An 18118-nucleotide genomic window follows, 5' to 3' on the forward strand; every position below is an offset into this window, starting at 1 on the left:
TGGGCTGTAGTCTCCCAGGAGTTCAGGCGACGGGTTGTTCTTCCATTGTGCTGGTGTGGATTTGAATCCTACTCTGGCTGTTACTTCTATGAAACGCAGCTGTGGTTTCCCTTTGTGCCTCGCATCTTTAGGATACATTGGATGGAGAATCTTCCTCTTGCCCTTCATTGCACCAGAGAATTGTGATAAATCGATACCTCATCAAAGTCGAAGTAGAGCAATTTGGTTCTGTTGTAAGTTACATTGGGATAATGAAAAGTTGGGCAAACGTTTCTATTCTCTTTTCATTCCATCTTGACTTTCTATGAATTTACATCGAATGAAAGGGGAACAAATAAGGAGAGATCGGGTGCAATAGTTTATCCAGTGGGCTTGTGAATTTTAGTGTAATACACCACACAAAGTTCTGATCAGTATTTTAAACAGTCAGTTGAATTGGAACCGCAGGAAACTTTTCCAATGAAACGAACCTTTCATTCTTTCACAACCTTTTGCTGTGTGAATCATACCGCGACCATCATCCATCGTGATCACCAAGTTGGCAACAATATTAGATCTACCAATTTTCTTTAGCAATCACAACATGTGCACATACCCATCTGCGGTTTGCACAGTGCCATTTGTTGTCTCCAGGCCACAGCACATTTATTGTTTATGAACTTATGAGCCTAGTTCCTGATCTGTCTGATCAGTTTGAAAACCTTTACTATCTCTTCATCCCATCCCTTTAGAATTCTAAAGATATCAATGAAATAAGGCGTTAGACCAAATGATGTAGGATTGGAAGTCGGCCATTCAGCCCCTCGAGTCTGCTCCACCATTCAACGAACTAATGGCTGATCTGATAATCCTCAACGCCATTCTCCAGCATTGCCTCGACAAAGCTTCATCGCCGTTATGGTTAAATATCTGTCTGGCACAGTTTGAAAATACACAACAACTCAGCCTCAAGAACAATTTCGGCAAGGAGTTCTACCGATTCATTAGCCCCTGAGCAAAGAAATTACCCCTCAGTCCTGAATTAAATCGGCAATACCTAATTCTGAGTTCATGTCCTCTGGTGCTCTCCTCATACCAGAGGGTGAACCACCAGCCCGTAACTACCCTGTCAATGAATATTGAACGATTATAAATGTTATTATGTGATTATAGAGCTCCCCTCCCTCTCTTTGTTTCCAGGAGAATAATCCCAGCCTAACCAATCATTCCAAGAACCTATATTTTCTCCAGTGTTGGCAACATGTCCGTAAATCTCTGCTGTCCCTGCAGCGTCCTTACATATTATGAAGGCAGGTGGAGACATTTATGCAAAGAAACGGTTGAAATTTCAAGCACAGACGGGAACTGGATCTTGAAATCAGACAGCGACTGGAATCAGATCGGTCCACACAAGGATGAAATAGAGTAATGATCACTCTCACAAATGAGAAACTAATCATATCGCATTGACTTCAATAACTTTACTGTCAACAAATTACCCCGTATAATTGTCCACAGAGCTATTATTTCGGGGGAAAACATATAGAATCTGGATACATAAACACTTTGACAACAACAACATGTTCTTGAGACATTCTTTTGATTATATACTCAACTCATTGCTCCGTGAATCCTACATCGTTGGCAAGGCACAAATGAGACGAGGAACATAACTCTCTCCATTTGCCTTGATGGGTGTATCTTCAATAACACTTGAGGAACTGGACACCGTCCACAACAATGCAGTCACTTGAATGTACCCTCTTCAACACCTACAATATTCATTCCCTTCACCGTTAAGGCACAATTGCAGCAGAGTGCACCAACTACAAGATGCACTGCAGTAAGTCATTCGGGCATGTTTGACAGAACCTTCAAAGCACAACAGCTGTATTGACGACAAGGACAAGTTTGGATGATGCAATTAAATGCCACCATTTGCAAGTTCCCTCCAAGGCCCATAGCACCCTGACTTGGAAAGGAATCAGTGAGAAACTCATTGGTGAAACGGTCTTGATGGGCAAAGTTGCATACTTCAGCCTTCCATCTTTTATCTTCCAATTTTAAGAAAAATGTTGATTTATACTGTGACCAGACTTGTGCTCAGTCGTTTAGCTGATCCCTAAACTGGTGGTTGCTAATGTTCTGCTATCATCCACAGCCTGTGGTCAACAATAGAAAATATCCGAAAACCCACTCAAGCAACTGACTCCCCTCAAGATTAGAGTGGTGTTGGAGAAGCACAGCAGGTCCGTCAGCATTTGAGGAGCAGGAAAAATGGACGTTTCAGCCAAAAGCCCTTCATCAGGAATGAGACTGGGAGCATATGGGATGGAGAGATAAATGGGAAAGGTGTGAGGCTGGGGAGAAGGTAGCTGAGAGTGCTGTAAGTGGATGCAGGCGGGGGGTGAACATGAAATGTCAGAGAAGAAGGTGGAGTGGATAGGTGGGATTGAAGATGTACAGTTGGGGCAAGTCTTTCGGATAGTGTTGAGCTGGAAGGTGGGAACTGGGGTTAGGTAGGGGGACGGCAAATGAGGCAACGGGTGAAGTCCAAATTGATGCCATAGGTTTGAAAGTTCCCCAGGCGGATGATGAAGCTTTCTTCCTCCAGGCATCGGTTCATGAGGCAGTGGCGATACAGGGGGTCAGGACCTGCATGTCCTCGGGAGAGTGGAGGATAGTTGAATTGTTTGGCCATGGGTCACTGGGGTTGATTCTTGCGGGTATCCTGTAAATATTCGCGGAAGTGCTCTGTGAGAACACATCTCCTCTCTACAACTAAGAGGGGACCACACTGGGAGGAACGTATGCAAGAACTGACATGTGTGGAAGTGCAGGAGAAACTTTGATGGATGTGGAAGCCTCCATTTGAGCCTTGGACAGAGGTGGGGAGGTCGATGTGGATGCAGGTTTTGCAATTGCTGCAGTGACAGGGGAAGTTGCCAAGTGGGAAAGGTGGGTCATTGGAGGGCGTGGCCTTGACTAGGTAGTCCCAGAGCGAATGGTCTTGGCGGAAAGTGGATAGGGGTTGGGAGGGGAACATATGTTGTGGTTCTGATAGCCAAGCTGGGAATTTGTCTTGCAAACGTTTCGTCCCCTGTCTAGGGGACATCCTCAGTGCTTGGGAGCCTCCTGTGAAGCGCGGCATGTCCTCGTTCCGTTGTCTCTCCCTTAGGCATCTGTTGAAATTGTGACGGTATCCATTGTGGCGAATATATTGTATAGGTGTTCCTCTTCCACTTTTTGCAGTTCTGGTGTGCTGCAGTGTGTTGTGGCCCTTTTGAATAATGCAACTTCGTTTTTGTGTGTTGGGGTGGTTGCTTTCATAGTTTAGGACTTGGGCTGTGTGTGTGGCTTTCCTGTAAACCTTTGTGGTGAATTCTCCGTCCGGTGTTCTCTGTACCATCACGTCTAGGAATGGGAGAGACAACAGAACGAGGACATGCCGCAACCCAAAGGACTAGCCACACGACCATACATCAGGAGCATTTATGAACTGACAGCCAGACTACTGAGACCACTCGGACTCATAACAGCACACAAACCAACAGCCACGCTCAGACAACAACTCACCAGAATGAAGGACTCGATACCCAAAATGAGCAAAACTGATGTAGTGTACAAAATCCCATGCAAGGACTGCACAAAACACTACATCGGACAAACAGGAAGACAGTTAACGACCCGTATACATGAATACCAACTCGCCACGGAACGACACGACCAGCTATCCTTAGTAGCCACACACACAGACGACAAGCAACATGAATTCGACTGGGACAACACTACCATTACAGGGCAAGCCAAACAGAGAACAGCCAGGGAATTCCTAGAGGCATGGCACTCATCCACAGACTCTATCAACAAACATATCGACCTGGACCCAATATACCGGCCACTACTGCGGTCAACTCGAACTGACAACTGGAAGCAGCAGACACAGGCCAGTATAAATGCCGGAGGAAACAGCACAGGAGCGCTTCACAGGAGGCTCCCAAGCACTGAGGATGTCACCTAGACAGGGGACGAAACGTTTGCAAGACAAATTCCCAGCTCGGCGAACAGAACCACAACAACAACCCGAGCTACAAATCTTCTACCAAACATTGAAGGGGAACATATCCCTGGTGTTAGAATCCGTTTAGAGGTGGCGATACTGTCAGTGGATGGTGTGATTTATGCAGAGGTTGGAGGGCTAGAAGATGAGGACCAGGGAGTTTCTGTCCTTGTTGTGGTTGGACGTGTGGGGTTCATGGGCGGAGGTACGGCACATGGATGAGGTGCGTTGGAGGGCATCTTCAACCACATCGGAGGGGAAATTCCTGTCTTTAAAGATAAGACCATAAGACATAGGAGTGGAAGTAAGGCCATTCGGCCCATCGAGTTCACTCCGCCATTCAATCATGGCTGATGCGCATTTCAGCTCCACTTGCCAGCGTTCTCCCCGTAGCCCTTAATTCCTCGAGACAACAAGAACCTATCAATCTCGGCCTTGAAGACATTTAGCGTCCCGGCTTCCACTGCACTCCGTGGCAATGAATTCCACAGGCCCACCACTCTCTGGCTGAAGAAATGTCTCCGCATTTCCGTTCTGAAATGACCCCCTCTAATTCTAAGGCTGTGTCCACGGGTCCTAGTCTCCTCGCCTAACAGAAACAATTTTCTAGCATCCACCTTTTCAAAGCCATGTATTATTTTGTACGTCTCTATTAGATCTCCCCTTAATCTTCTAAACTCCAATGAATACAATCCCAGTATCCTCAGCCGTTCCTCATATGCTAGACCTGTCATTCCAGGGATCATCCGTGTGAATCTCCGCTGGACACGTTCCAGTGCCAGTATGTCCTTCCTGAGGTGTGGGGACCAAAACTGGACACAGTATTCCAAATGGGGCCTAACCAGAGCTTTATAAAGTCTTAGTAGTACATCTCTGCTTTTATATTCCAACCCTCTTGAGATAAGAGACAACATTGCATTCGCTTTCTTAATCACAGACTCAACCTGCATGTTTACCTTTAGAGAATCCTCGACTAGCACTCCCAGATCCCTTTGTGCTTTGGATTTATTAAGTTTCTCACCATTTAGAAAGTAGTCCATTCCTATATTCTTTTTGCCAAAGTGCAAGACCTCGCACTTGCTCACGTTAAATTCCATCAGCCATTTCCTGGACCACTCTCCCAACCTGTCTAGATCCTTCTGTAGCCTCCCCACTTCCTCAGTACTACCTGCCTGTCTACCTAACTTTGTATCATCGGCAAACTTCGCTAGAATGCCCCCGGTTCCCTCATCCAAATCATTAATATATAATGCGAACAGCTGTGGCCCCAGCACCGAACCCTGCGGGACACCACTCGTCACCGGCTGCCATTCTGAAAAAGAACCTTTTATCCCAACTCTCTGCCTTCTGTTAGATAGCCAATCCTCAATCCATCCCAGCAGCTCACCTCGAACACCATGGGCCTCGAACAGATGGAGGCTATCTGGTGTGTTCTGTGATGGAGCTGGACCTTGGGGAGCAGATGCGATTGAGGTGGAGGAATTGGGAATACAGGATAACATTTGCTCAAGAGGTGGTGTGGGAGGAGGAATAATCCAGACAGCTGTGGGGATCAGTGGGTTTGTAAAAGGTGTCAGCAACACTGACCTCGAGGGATATATTTCCCGCCCCACCCCTATCCACTTTTCACAAAAACTGCTTCCTCCACGACTACCTAGTCAAGTCCAAGCCCTCCAATGACCCATCCTCCCCTCGTGGCACCTTCCCCTGCCACCACAGGAATTGCAAAACCTGTACCAACATCTTCCCTCTCACATCCTTCCAAGGCTCCAATGAGCCTTCCACATCCATCAAATGTGCACTTCCACACGTGTCATTTATTGCATCTGTTGCTCGCGATGCGGTCTCCTCTACATTGGGGCCAACAGACACCTTCTCGCAGAGCGCTTCAGAGAACTTTTCCAGGGCACCCGCAACATTCAACCCCAATGCCTCATGACCAAAAACATCAACTACCCCCCCCCCCCCCCCCCCCCGGCGACTGTCCCAAGGACATGCAGTTCCTGGGTCTCCTCCACTGACATTCCCTCACCACTGGACGCCAGATCTTCCACCTCGGGACCTTTCAACACCAGGGCATCAACATGGTCTTCACCAGTTTCCTCATCTCCCCACGCCCACCTCATCCAAGTTCCAACTTTCTAACTTGGCGCCATGCTACTGACCTGTCCCACCTGTCTTCCTTCCTACCTATCCGCTCCACCCTCTTCTCCGACCTATCACCTTTCACCCCATCTCCATCCACCTCTTGCACTCTCAGCTAAATTCTTCCCAGACCCATCCTCCGTTTATCTCTCCACCCTCGAGGCTCCCAGCTTTATTCCTGATGAAGGGCTTTTTCCCGAAACGTTATTTTTTTTTCTGTAAATCGGATGGTGCCTGACCTGCTGTGCTTCTTCAGCACCCGTCCAATCTTGATTCTGATTTCCAGCACCTGCAGTACGCACTTCCGTCCATCTGATTCCCCCTCCATTGATCTTGAATAGGCCGTTGCTAAAGTTCCAGCATCGTTTCCCTGCTCTTATATTCCCAGCTGCGGTCAAGAACAGAAAGTATCTCCAACCCCTCGAGACCACTTGATCCCTTGTCCAATCACCTTCAAATATTGTTGAATGTCTACTCCAATTTCTCTTTTATTACTTTAAACCACTCAGTATTCACACATTTATCATTGTTCCTCCCCAAATTCATTAATTATCACCCACTTCACTGGATTAGATTAGATTAGATTAGATTACAGTGTGGAAACAGGCCCTTCGGCCCAACTAGTCCACACCGACCCGCCGAAGCGCAACCCACCCATACCCCTACATTTATCCCTTACCTAACACTATGGGCAATTTAGCATGGCCAATTCACCTGACCTGCACATCTTTGGACTGTGGGAGGAAACCGGAGTACCCGGAGGAAACCCACGCAGACACGGGGAGAACGTGCAAACTCCACACAGTCAGTCGCCTGAGTCGGGAATTGAACCCAGGTCTCTGGCGCTGTGAGGCAACAGTGCTAACCACTGTGCCACCGTGCCGCCCCGTTCCTTTCATCACATTTTCTTGCCAATTGTTTCCAATCTCCCTGCAGTCCATGGCTTTCTTCCTCATGGTTAACGACAGGACTAATTGTCACCTGATTTTCAAACTGCGAAATGATGGCCACGACAAATAAGTATAAATCATTGACCTATATGAGAAAAGAATGGAACTCATAGAAGCGAAGGTTCATAAGCTTGGAGAGGACACCAGAATTGGAGACTGTAAAGAAGGTAATCTAAGTTTCCAGAAGGATCTTAATCCAATGCGTCTTTGGGCTGAAGTATTTTACATAGAGTTCAATCTGGATAAATGGAAGGTATTGCGTTTTGCTACATCAAATAAGAGAAGGGTTTATACAATTAGTGCTAGGGCGTTGCATAATGTTGTGGAAAACGGAGGCCAGGGATACAGTTAAATATTTCTTTTTAGTTTGCTTCACATATAGACAGAATGGTAAATAAAAAATTGTCATCCTGCCTGCGTTGCACAGTCCTTTGAGCGTAGGAGTTGGTACGTCATGTTGAATGGAATAGGACATTGTGTGAGGCCTCTTCTGGAGTACTGTGTCCAGTTCTTGTCGCCCAGTAATAGCAAGGAAATTATTCAGCTGGAGTAGGTTTTGAAGACGTGTATCCGCATATTGGTAGTGGGGAAGGTTTGAGTTACAATGAAAGGCTGGATAGGCTGAGAATATTTTCACACGAGAACTGGAGTTTGAAAGGCGACCTGATAGAAATTTATAAATTATTGAGAGTTCGAATAGAATTAACTTTAACTGTCTTTTCTCTAAGCAGTGACACTTCAAGACGAGAGGGTAAATGTTTCAGGGGAAAAGAGAGATATTTAAAATAAGACATGAGAGGCTGTTTTTAACAGAGGATGGTTTATGTGTGCAATTCACTTCCTGAGGCAGTGATGAATGAAAGTACATTTACAATATTTACAGGATATTTGGATCGTTAAATGCATTGGAAAGTTTCCGTGGGATTAGATAAAAGCTATTCCTTTATGCCTAGTCCATTATTTATTGCCCAGAGGGCAGTTCAGGATCAACCACGATATTATGGATCTGGAGCCATATACCCGACCAGAGAAGTATAGCAGTTTCCTTCCCTATCAGGCAGTAGTGAATCAGATCTACAACAACTGATTCAACATCATCATTAGACTCTTCAACTCGAGGTATTTATTGAAATAGAATTCCAGCATCTGCCATGCCAGGATTCGAACCGGTGTCCATTGAAGTATATCTGCACATTCATATTAACAATGCAGTAATATTATTACAAGGGCATTATTAACCCTCAGCAATTACAGGAGTGTCAGATGCGACTCGTTTAGTTTGGCATTATGTTCAGTATGAGCTGGTAGGACTGAAAGGCCTGTTTTCATGCTGCGTGAGTCAATGACTTTGATGCTATGAAACCGGCAGCTGGTTGGGATGAACAGCAGCATTGACAGTTTAATTGATCTCCTTCTGGGGTATGTAATCTTGCTGGTTACTCTGGAGTTTTTATTGCTCATAGAGCCCTTCCCACACACTGGACTGTTGAACAGACTGTCCCCAGTTTGACTGAGTAAATGAGTTTCTACTGCAACAGGTAATTGAATCCCGCATTGCGCTGGTTTCTCTGTGATATCGGTGTCCTTGTATCTACCCAGGATGAACGATTGGCTCAAATTATGCCCACGCAGACATAAGTCCCGTTGTCCATTTGTGAACGTGTTTTTATTCTTCCTGATACACCCACAGGGTGTGGATGTCGCTGGTCAGGACAGCATTTGTTGTTCATCCTGATTAGCTGCTGCCTCTCTGCACGAGAGACATGGATTCGATCCCAGTCTCGTGTGACTGTGTGTAGTTTTCACATTCTCTCTTTGATTGTGTGAGTTTCCTCCTACAGTCTGAAGGTGTGCAGGTTACTGGGATCAGCAATGGGAAATGAAGGGGAACGGAATCGGTATGGAGTGTGGGTCTGATAGGATGTGCTTCAGAGGGATGGTGTCGACTGGAATGGGCCGAATGTCCAGCCTACCTGCAGCGTCGGCATTCTCGGATTAAGTGTCAGCTATGTTGTTCTGCACCTGGAATCGCAAGTAGGCAGGATTTGGTAAAGCTGGTAGCATCCCCTGCATAAGGGTCATGCATGAATGGGGTTGCAGGAAATTAAAGGCATGTTCTCTGTTCCTGAGGTCAGGCTTTCATTTCAGGTTTTATTCGTCGATCTTTAACATTACCAGTTCGGTGTGTGAGTGCCCAAGGATGACTCATTTATTATATAACCACAACACAACCTTCTCCAGGTTGCAGTATTTACTGGGAAGAAGAAACTGATCCTGAGCAGATGCAACCATAAGCAGCTGCTACTGCCAATGTCAAGAACACTGATCCAAGTAGGAAAATGAAATTTCGAACATTGTCACCCCAAAGTTAAATGTTCAACACGCTTTAGATACGCCAGTTGGTTGCGTCAACAACATGTACTGCTTATGGCTATAATATTATAAATGGGGGCAAGTATTCCCTTCCACCTCGTTTTTGACCAGGAGCAGTCCCAACCTCGGAAATACACGCGCCACTTTCCCGTCATTCCATCCCAACTTCCAATTGGATCTTCATGCCTGCTTCAGTCGAGAACTTGAATGAAGTGTGATTGCGTGCAGCAGTTGGTATTGCCTTGTGTGGGCAAAGTAATGAAGTAGGCGATGTTAAACTATAATACTATTGAAGCATATCCTGGACTGTCCCATGAGTTTGGAGAGTTTCATAAATCCCATTCTCCAACACTCTCATTCATGGAATCTCCACAGACTCTGGGGACGTTAAAGTTAAAGACTCAGCCCATTCTCAGTTCCCACATGCCTGTCATTAAGTCCTGATATTGTATATTCTTCCTGACATTTCCTCTGCTACCATACTGGCTGTAGTTTACAAGCGTAGTCTGTGGAGTGCTGTAACCATTTAGTATTTTGTTTTCTGCGTTGTGGTTGCCGCGACTTCGTACCAAATCCACTTCATAGCGGTCAGTTCTCTCAAAGTTTTACTTTTGCTGAAATACGGTAAGAAATAACTCGTTTTTGCATGATAATGATCTCCGAGGCGATGATTTGTTTTCCATCGAATTTCGTTCTCTGATATTTCAGTGTTTCATGTATCAGCATTTCAACCCAAAAGTTCTGGAAGGTGTCTCTTCCTCCCACTCGCCCTAACTCTCTTTCCTGTCCCTCGTCCCATTTGACTGAGGCATTGCACAATCTAACATACACTTACACGTTGATACCGTCCAGTCTGTGCCGTTGCACTCACTGTTACTGGGTGACCATGCCTCAATCTCTTCATTGGCACCTTCAAATCATTCGATCCGTTTGGATATCGTGGCTGTGCAATCAATTCTCTTTTAGCAGCTTTTACTGACATGGACCAGAGATTATTGGAGCATGAGGCTCAATAAGTGGACACAGAGAATAATTGGGGATAAGAGACTCTATTGGAAAAGATCAGCCATGACGGCTTTCTGCAATAGCCTACTGGTATTATCGCTGGATTGTTCACACAAAAGGCCAGGTCACGTTCTGCGGAGACGGGTTCGATTCCCACCACACCACGACGACGATCGAATATAAATGCAAGAAATACTTCCAATTAAGAATGCGCTAAATCCGTTGTCCGAAAATCCCATCTGTTTCACTGAAGGCCTTGAGGGAAGGAATCTGCCGTCCTTAACTGCTCTGGACTCCATGTGACTCCAGACCGCTTGGCAATATATGCTGCAGAGATGCACCGCATGCTGGTGCAGAATGTAAAAAAAAGGTTCATTCGACTCGACCGAGACAATTGTCTGCAGTTCACAAAAGTCCAGGGAATTGATCACACTGGGAAAGGTGCAGGAGAGATTCACTCGGATAGTGTCTGGGCTGAAGAGATTCAGTCAGGAAGAGACACAGATAAGACTGAAGTTGTTTGTCATGGTGCAGGGGCATTTGTGAGAAGGCATAGTTCAGATGTACAAAATAATGAGGGGTGTGGATAAGGTAGACTGAAAGTAACGTTTCCCATCCACGGATAGATCGATCACAGGGTACCAGAAATTTAATGAGAAAGACAGAAAGGTTTAAGTAGATGTGTGAAAAGGCATTATAGGCCGGCGGGTGTTGGAATTTGCAACACTGTGTCTGTAAGGGTCAGAGAGGCAGGGACCCTTTTAACCTGAAGTAATATTCAGATATGAATATGTTCTGCCAATAACTCAATAACTGTAAGGCTATGGGCTAAACGATTCGAGTCGTTTAGCAGTTGTTTTTGACAAATGGAGATACAATGGGCTGAAGGGTCTCCTTTGAAACTGCTGTCCTCGGTAGTATAGTTGTTAGTGTCGCCGCATGTTATTCGGGAGATAGGAGCTCAATTCCTCGCTGGGGCAGTGCAAATGTTTTAAAACTGTCGCTACATTCCGAAGTGCGGGTTATTAATGCCTGTCCTTCCATTCGCCATGGGACATGTCACAGGAAGGACAGTGCTGTCTGAATCAGCGTGGGGAAGATCTGCAGCTCCCGCTGAGACAGAGTGTCAGTGAAAGTACAAACACGTGACTTCCGCACCCTGCACCTTGTATCTGTACTGGAATCTAAACCATTTAATAGAAAGAAAAAGGAAGCTGAAAAAGAAACAGGGTAAACCAATTCAGATGTGAGCGCAGAAACATTTTCCGCAGCACCTTGAGGAAAACTGACAAACGGCTCTGAGAAAGAGTTTGACTTTCAGAACTGTTAGTTCACAGAGGTGTTTTTGTTCCACTTAAGCCCTTAAGAAATTGAATAACAATTTAACTGAAGACTTGAAATTTTAGAACACACCAGGCGATGAGACCCGTGCTGGAAACTGTGTTTACAAGCCAGATGGTTGATAACTGATAATGATGCAATAGGCTGAAAGGCCTCTCGCCATGTTCTTAAAAACTCAATGACTGTCATTTTTCAACTGAACCGATAAGGTAAAAACAACGTTACCAAGAAAATTTGCAAGCATTGCATCTGTCTTCCTTGTTGCGAAAGTGTTGAAATTCAGATCTCACACTGCTTTTTCCCAATGTTGATTTCCAGTCAGGGAAAAAATATTTTTTGTTCCTTATGAAAGTCGTAAATTGAACATGAATTCCTGACATTACAAAACAGCAAAGGTATCAGTGCTGTCAGAGTCAGTGAGAATTTCACATCGGAGATGAATTCAAATGGGAATAAACTTTGAAAGCAGTTGCCTTTGCCTGCTCAGACTCAGTACTACAAAAATGATCATTACTGAAACATTCAGGTTTTTTCAAGGATTTAATAAGTTGAATGCACAAAGGTTGGATCTGTGACCAGAGTGCCTCGGATTGAAAGACTTGGAGATGCAGGTTTTGCACTGGGGTGTGCAAATTTGAAAATCACACAACACCAGGTTATATTCCAACAGGCTAAATTGGAAATACGAGCTTTTGGACCACTGCTCATTCATCAGGTGGTTGTGGAGTACACAGTTGTAAGACACAGAATTTATAGCACAAGATTACAGGAGGCTGTAACTGAAATTGTACATTGCAAAATACCTTGATTGCTTGCTAAGTCTCCGATCTGTTAGAATGACCATGTGAGCTTCACTTCTTTCATATGTAAAGTGCAAAACATTTTTTATTTTAAAGTTTCATTCGCAGGTGGAGTTTAACAACTGGTGTCTGCCCCCGTGTGCTGCTGTCTGTTTCATAATGTTTAGAGTGATTCTAATTTTTAAAAATGAGTTACCAGAGACTTACATGGATTCATGCAGTTTTTGAGCAAAGTACAATGTAACTCTGCAAGTACAAATTCACCCCACAAAAGTATATGTGTTTGTGTATGTGTGTGAGTGTGTGTGTGTGTGTGTGTGTAGGAGGGTCTGTTTGTGTAGATAGGGTAATGGGATCACCTGTGCATTGACATGATCCCAAGGTCCCGGTTGAGGCCATCACCATGGGTACCGAACTTAGCTATCAGCCACTGCTCAGGCACTTTCAGCTGCTGCTTGTTCCGAAGTCCGCCTTGGAGGATGGTCACCCGAAGGTCCGAGGTCGAATGTCCTGGACCACTGAAGTGCTCCCCAACTGCGAAGGGGCATACCTGCCTGTTGATTGATGTGCATTCGCCATTCATCCGTTCTGTCGCCTCTGCTCGGTTTCACCAATGTTTCATGCCTCAAAGCATCCTTGCCTGCAGCGTGTTGGGTTTTTTTTAGATTAGCGTCAGTCTAAACATTATGGCACGGACACAGCACACAGGGACTAACACCTCCAACACATTATCTGGGTTGACATTAATTGTTAATGTTCACCTGAGAATGTAACTATGAAAGGAAAGTTTTGCGATTTACATAAGAAAGAAGTGAACCTAACGTAGTCATTCTAACAGATGGAAGATTTAACAAACAATCAAGTTATTTTTCAATGTAAAATTTCAGTTACGTCACACTGTAACCTTTTGCAATAAATTCTGTATTTTACAAATGTGTAGTCCACAAACACCTGATGAAGGAGCAGCACTCCAAATGCTAATGATTCCAATTAAACCTGTTGGACTATGACCTGGTGTTGTGCGATTTTAAACTTCTTGACTTCTTAAATCAGGACTTCTTGTTCCTGAGGCAGAGAAAGCAGCTCTACCAGGAATCTGTTTAATGTCTCAGATTAGTCAATACCCCAGCCCTTGAAAGAATGGAAAAGTGTCTTCCGTCTCTCTGCACAGTCGGACAGTTCATCATTCTCATCTGATTCCACTTCGAAAGAGTTTGGAAAAACTGTCATTACTGAGTCTCAGCTATTGAGTGGGTTGGTTTCTGAAAACGAAACGTACCTATGAGCAATGTGTGGGGCTTTTCCAGGATTGCCTTCTCTGACAGCGCTGCGACATGACTGATGTTCTCTATGATATTGAAGTGTGAGTGTTTGAGTTGGGTAGACAAAGTAAAAAAAAAATACACAACATCAGGGCATTGTCCAGCAGGTTTGTTTGGAAACACGAGCTTTCGGAGAGCCGCTCCTTCATCAGCTGGGTGTCTTTCTGCAGAAAATTGATGCGTGTGTCAACATGCGCGATCTTTTGGAAGATCATCTGGACTTTTACCGACCGTTCGTGGTGTCGATGTTACCCATGACTTGGAGGTGTTGGTGTTGGACTGGGGTGGACAAATTTATTAATCACACAAAGCCAGGTTAGAGTCCCACTGTTGACAACCACCTGATGAAGAAGCAGCGCATGGAGCACTGGTGTTTCCAAATACACCTATTCGATACAATCTGGTGCTGTGTAATCTTTAACTCTGATTGTTCTTGGTAATGTTTAACTGATCGAAGACAGTGAATTCATTTTCGTTCGTAGAGATGAAAATTTCAAATATACTCCATCTCAGTGGAGCAAGAAAGATTAGTTTGGATGTGTGATGAATCTCCACAATGCGACTGCGCCAAGTAAAAGTCGAACCTACACCAACTGATAAGTAGCCAGCAAACAAATGGTTGTACCACTGGCCAGCTGCACAGCTGAGATTTTACACGCTGCAGAGCTGTGGTCTAAACAAGGACATGAGCAATAGCAGTAACATTCACAAGGTGAAAAAAGAACAAAGAAAATCAACATCGTTGATTCACTTCAAATTGTCCTTAAAAAACTACCATTCACAATCTGATCAGCCAATTAGTGAGGTCACTGCTGATCGAGGAAATTACAACTGACTTTGCTGCGTTTCCACCATAATTAGAGGTAAACGCCAGCCTAATCACAATATTTTATATTCCCATTAATTTTCAGATTTATATTACGTTAATGACCTTTCTGTATTTGCAGAAAACTGAATAACATGAAATGAGTGAAAAAGTAATTCTGGTGATGTAATCCAATGCAGAGTCGACCAGAAAAGAAGTCAAACACTTGAAACATCATTCCCATTTCTCTCTGTAGCAATGTATTTTCCTGAGTTGAACATTTGCAGGACTTGTCTTTAATATCTACAAAATTAATTATTTTCCCGGGACAGATTCTTCATCAATCAATTAACATCTGAGGTGTTGAAACCTATTTTACTTCAGATTAAAATAGTTGAATATCCTTTCCCCAGCCTAATGTCCCAATATTCCCTCCTCTTCCATGTAAATGCAAGCTGCTCCAGGTTAGGTTGGAGATCCCGACCTGACGTTCCATTGGTCCTTGCTGCTCCATGTCAATAGAAGCTGCTCTAGGTGACGTTGTAGCTCCCAGTCTGATGTCCCAATGCTCCCTACCCCCATGTCAATAGAAGCGGTCCAGTTGAGGTTGGATCTACCAGTCTGATGTCCCAATGCTCCCTGCTGCTTCATGTCAATAAAAACTAGTCCAGGTGTGCTTGGAACTCCCAGACTAATGTCACCATGCTCCCTGGTCTATGTCAGCAGACGCTGCTCCAGATGAGGTGGGAGCTCATATCTCTGGCAGCTCACACACCTCTACACCATCGTAGAAATACTGCCCACTGACCATTTCTACTACTGGAACCATTGGTGGAATATCCACATCATGAGAACCACCGAATCGTTATTTCCAAAATATTTTCTTTCTTAAGCGTTAGTTAGCATGTGCATACTGCAGTCAATCCGAAGTAAGATATTGGTGCTAATTGATGTATGTTCAATAAGAATTGCATCCTATTTTTCATGTTGAGTAACTGCTACTTAGCAAGGACAACGTTTGTAATAAAATCACACTTTTATTCCAGGTGAGGGAATGTGATTTGTATAATTTAAATTGAACTTGTTCACTGTGTGAAATTATCAAATAGATCTCAATTTCAAGACAAAATTGCTAATGTTGTCATCCACCTTGAAATGTGATGTCTTCTTCTTTCCACCACACAGGTATTAGAATGAAACATCTGTTAATGACATGCGTATAAAGACACTTGAAATCATTTTTAAGTTTATGCTGCATTAATCTGCGGTTATTGATGCAAAGGTTAGGTTCATTCCCTGCAGTTAACATGCTGACTTCTCCAGTTGTTCATAGTTCAATGTGATGCATCCAGTGTGTGCATAACGAGAGGGAGCTTGCTTACCACATCTTGCCTTTATCTGTATCTTATGTCCATCATTCATCAATGGCACGAGCAAGGGGAAAGGGCGAGACCAATGCTTAAGTCTGTCTATACCCATGCACGGCACCCACAACGGCAATTCTCGACTGTGCATTTGCAACCAGGTCTCTGTGCCCCTACACACATCCTCTGCCCTTTTTGAAACATCTCCATTATTTTGTGCTGTCTCACAGTGCTCCTCTCACCAAGATGATTCACTTCCACCCAACCTGCTCCAGATTTCATCTGACAAAACACTCATTAAGAATTGCATTGCATAAACATGCACTTCGCATCTCTCGTTATTTCATTTTCCTAAATTTCTTTCATACGATAAAAGTTCACAGCAACTTCACTTGGAAAAGAGAAACGCGCACCTTTTCATTATCCCAATTAAATCTTTGAGATTTTATAATGGCGTAATGCATAGAAACTGACCATTGGAGTTCCAATTTCAAAAAGTCAGCTGTGGTCATCCAAAAATGGCAACAACAAAAAACATCAATGATAGAGGGATTTGAACCCCCTAGTGTAGAATATAATGGGTCAGTAGCCCACCACCTTCACCTCGCCACCACATCGTCATACATGCTTCGTGCTCTGTGACTGTATGAGTAATTGAGTTGCTTAAATTATGCAGCGCAGCAGATATTTCTCCGTGGTGTTGGCGAAATGATAATTAGCGCAGTAAGTTCCAAGTGTATGGACTGACCTCTGGGTTATGGGGAAGCGCACTCCCACTGTGATACTCTGCTCGCAATGATTTGAACAAAATTGAAGAAACGACTATGTAACAAGGTCTGTTGAATTCTGTGGCGATTTGAAGTCAACAGGACGAAGAGCCCGTGACAGCAGAAGGTGTAAAATTGTCTGTGAGGAATTGTTTTCCAGACTGGAGGTGAGCGCATAGTGCTCAACGTCATTATTCAGAACACCTTACTTCCATTCAGATATGTTTGACACGAACTTGTGTACAGAACTGACAATTTCAAAATCCGAAATAAGGCTAAACTGACAATTGAATTCAACAATGCAAAAACCTTGAGCTGTATCATTTTCTTGGGCCGTGCGACACCAAGTCACTGTATGATCTCAGCAACACAGTGAGCAAGTGTCAGAAGGAAAATGAGTGCAGTGCCAGAGCGCATACTGGGAGCAGCAGGTGACACATGGGGAAGTGCATTTCCCACAACAGGAACACTTCCCAAACAGCGGACTGAGGTGGAAGAATTCAGAGTGGTTTACACTTTGAAATTTGATGCCAGAGACACAATGGAGACCTGTCATTGAGTGTGTTCAAGATGAAGATTTTAAGATTTCTACATTTGAAAAACAAAATAAAAAGCTCATGGGTTAGTGAAGGCAAATGTTGAAGTTGTATATTTTAACAATCGACCCATCTTTGCAAAAAGAAGCTCACCACTTGCCTCACTCGGGGTCAAAACCATTGGTGAAGATGATCGCGTAATCGCAGTTACCAGCCATGGAATCAGAGAAACTCGGTTTCCCAACCGTTAAGGTACAACCAGGAATGTGGAGGTAAGCATTAATGTATTGCTCAAAGTGCTGCAGATGACCAGTGCATGGTATCTCTGTGCCAGTATAGTGGGGTGTGCTGTGCCGAAGGTTTAGGTCTGAGCCTCACATGGAGCAGCTTCAATTTGTCGTCGGGTCGAGGGGTACGGATGGAAGGTGATATTGAGCAAAGCCAGGTATATGGGAAACTACGAGTTTTTGTGGATTGAATAACGACCTTTTCTGGATAATGACTCCTTGATCAACAAACATACTGCAAATATTTAAAACGTGAAGAGACATGTGTGGAGAAAGAGCCGAAGGTGATTTTTCAGCAGATGGTGACGTTTCCCATGTGCACTGCGTTAAATTCCGGGAAAATAGATGTTGAGCTGGTTTCATGTTATGCAGTTTGTTGCAAAC

The sequence above is a fragment of the Chiloscyllium punctatum genome, chromosome 34 (genome assembly GCF_047496795.1).
Source record: "Chiloscyllium punctatum isolate Juve2018m chromosome 34, sChiPun1.3, whole genome shotgun sequence".
Classification (NCBI taxonomy): domain Eukaryota; kingdom Metazoa; phylum Chordata; class Chondrichthyes; order Orectolobiformes; family Hemiscylliidae; genus Chiloscyllium; species Chiloscyllium punctatum.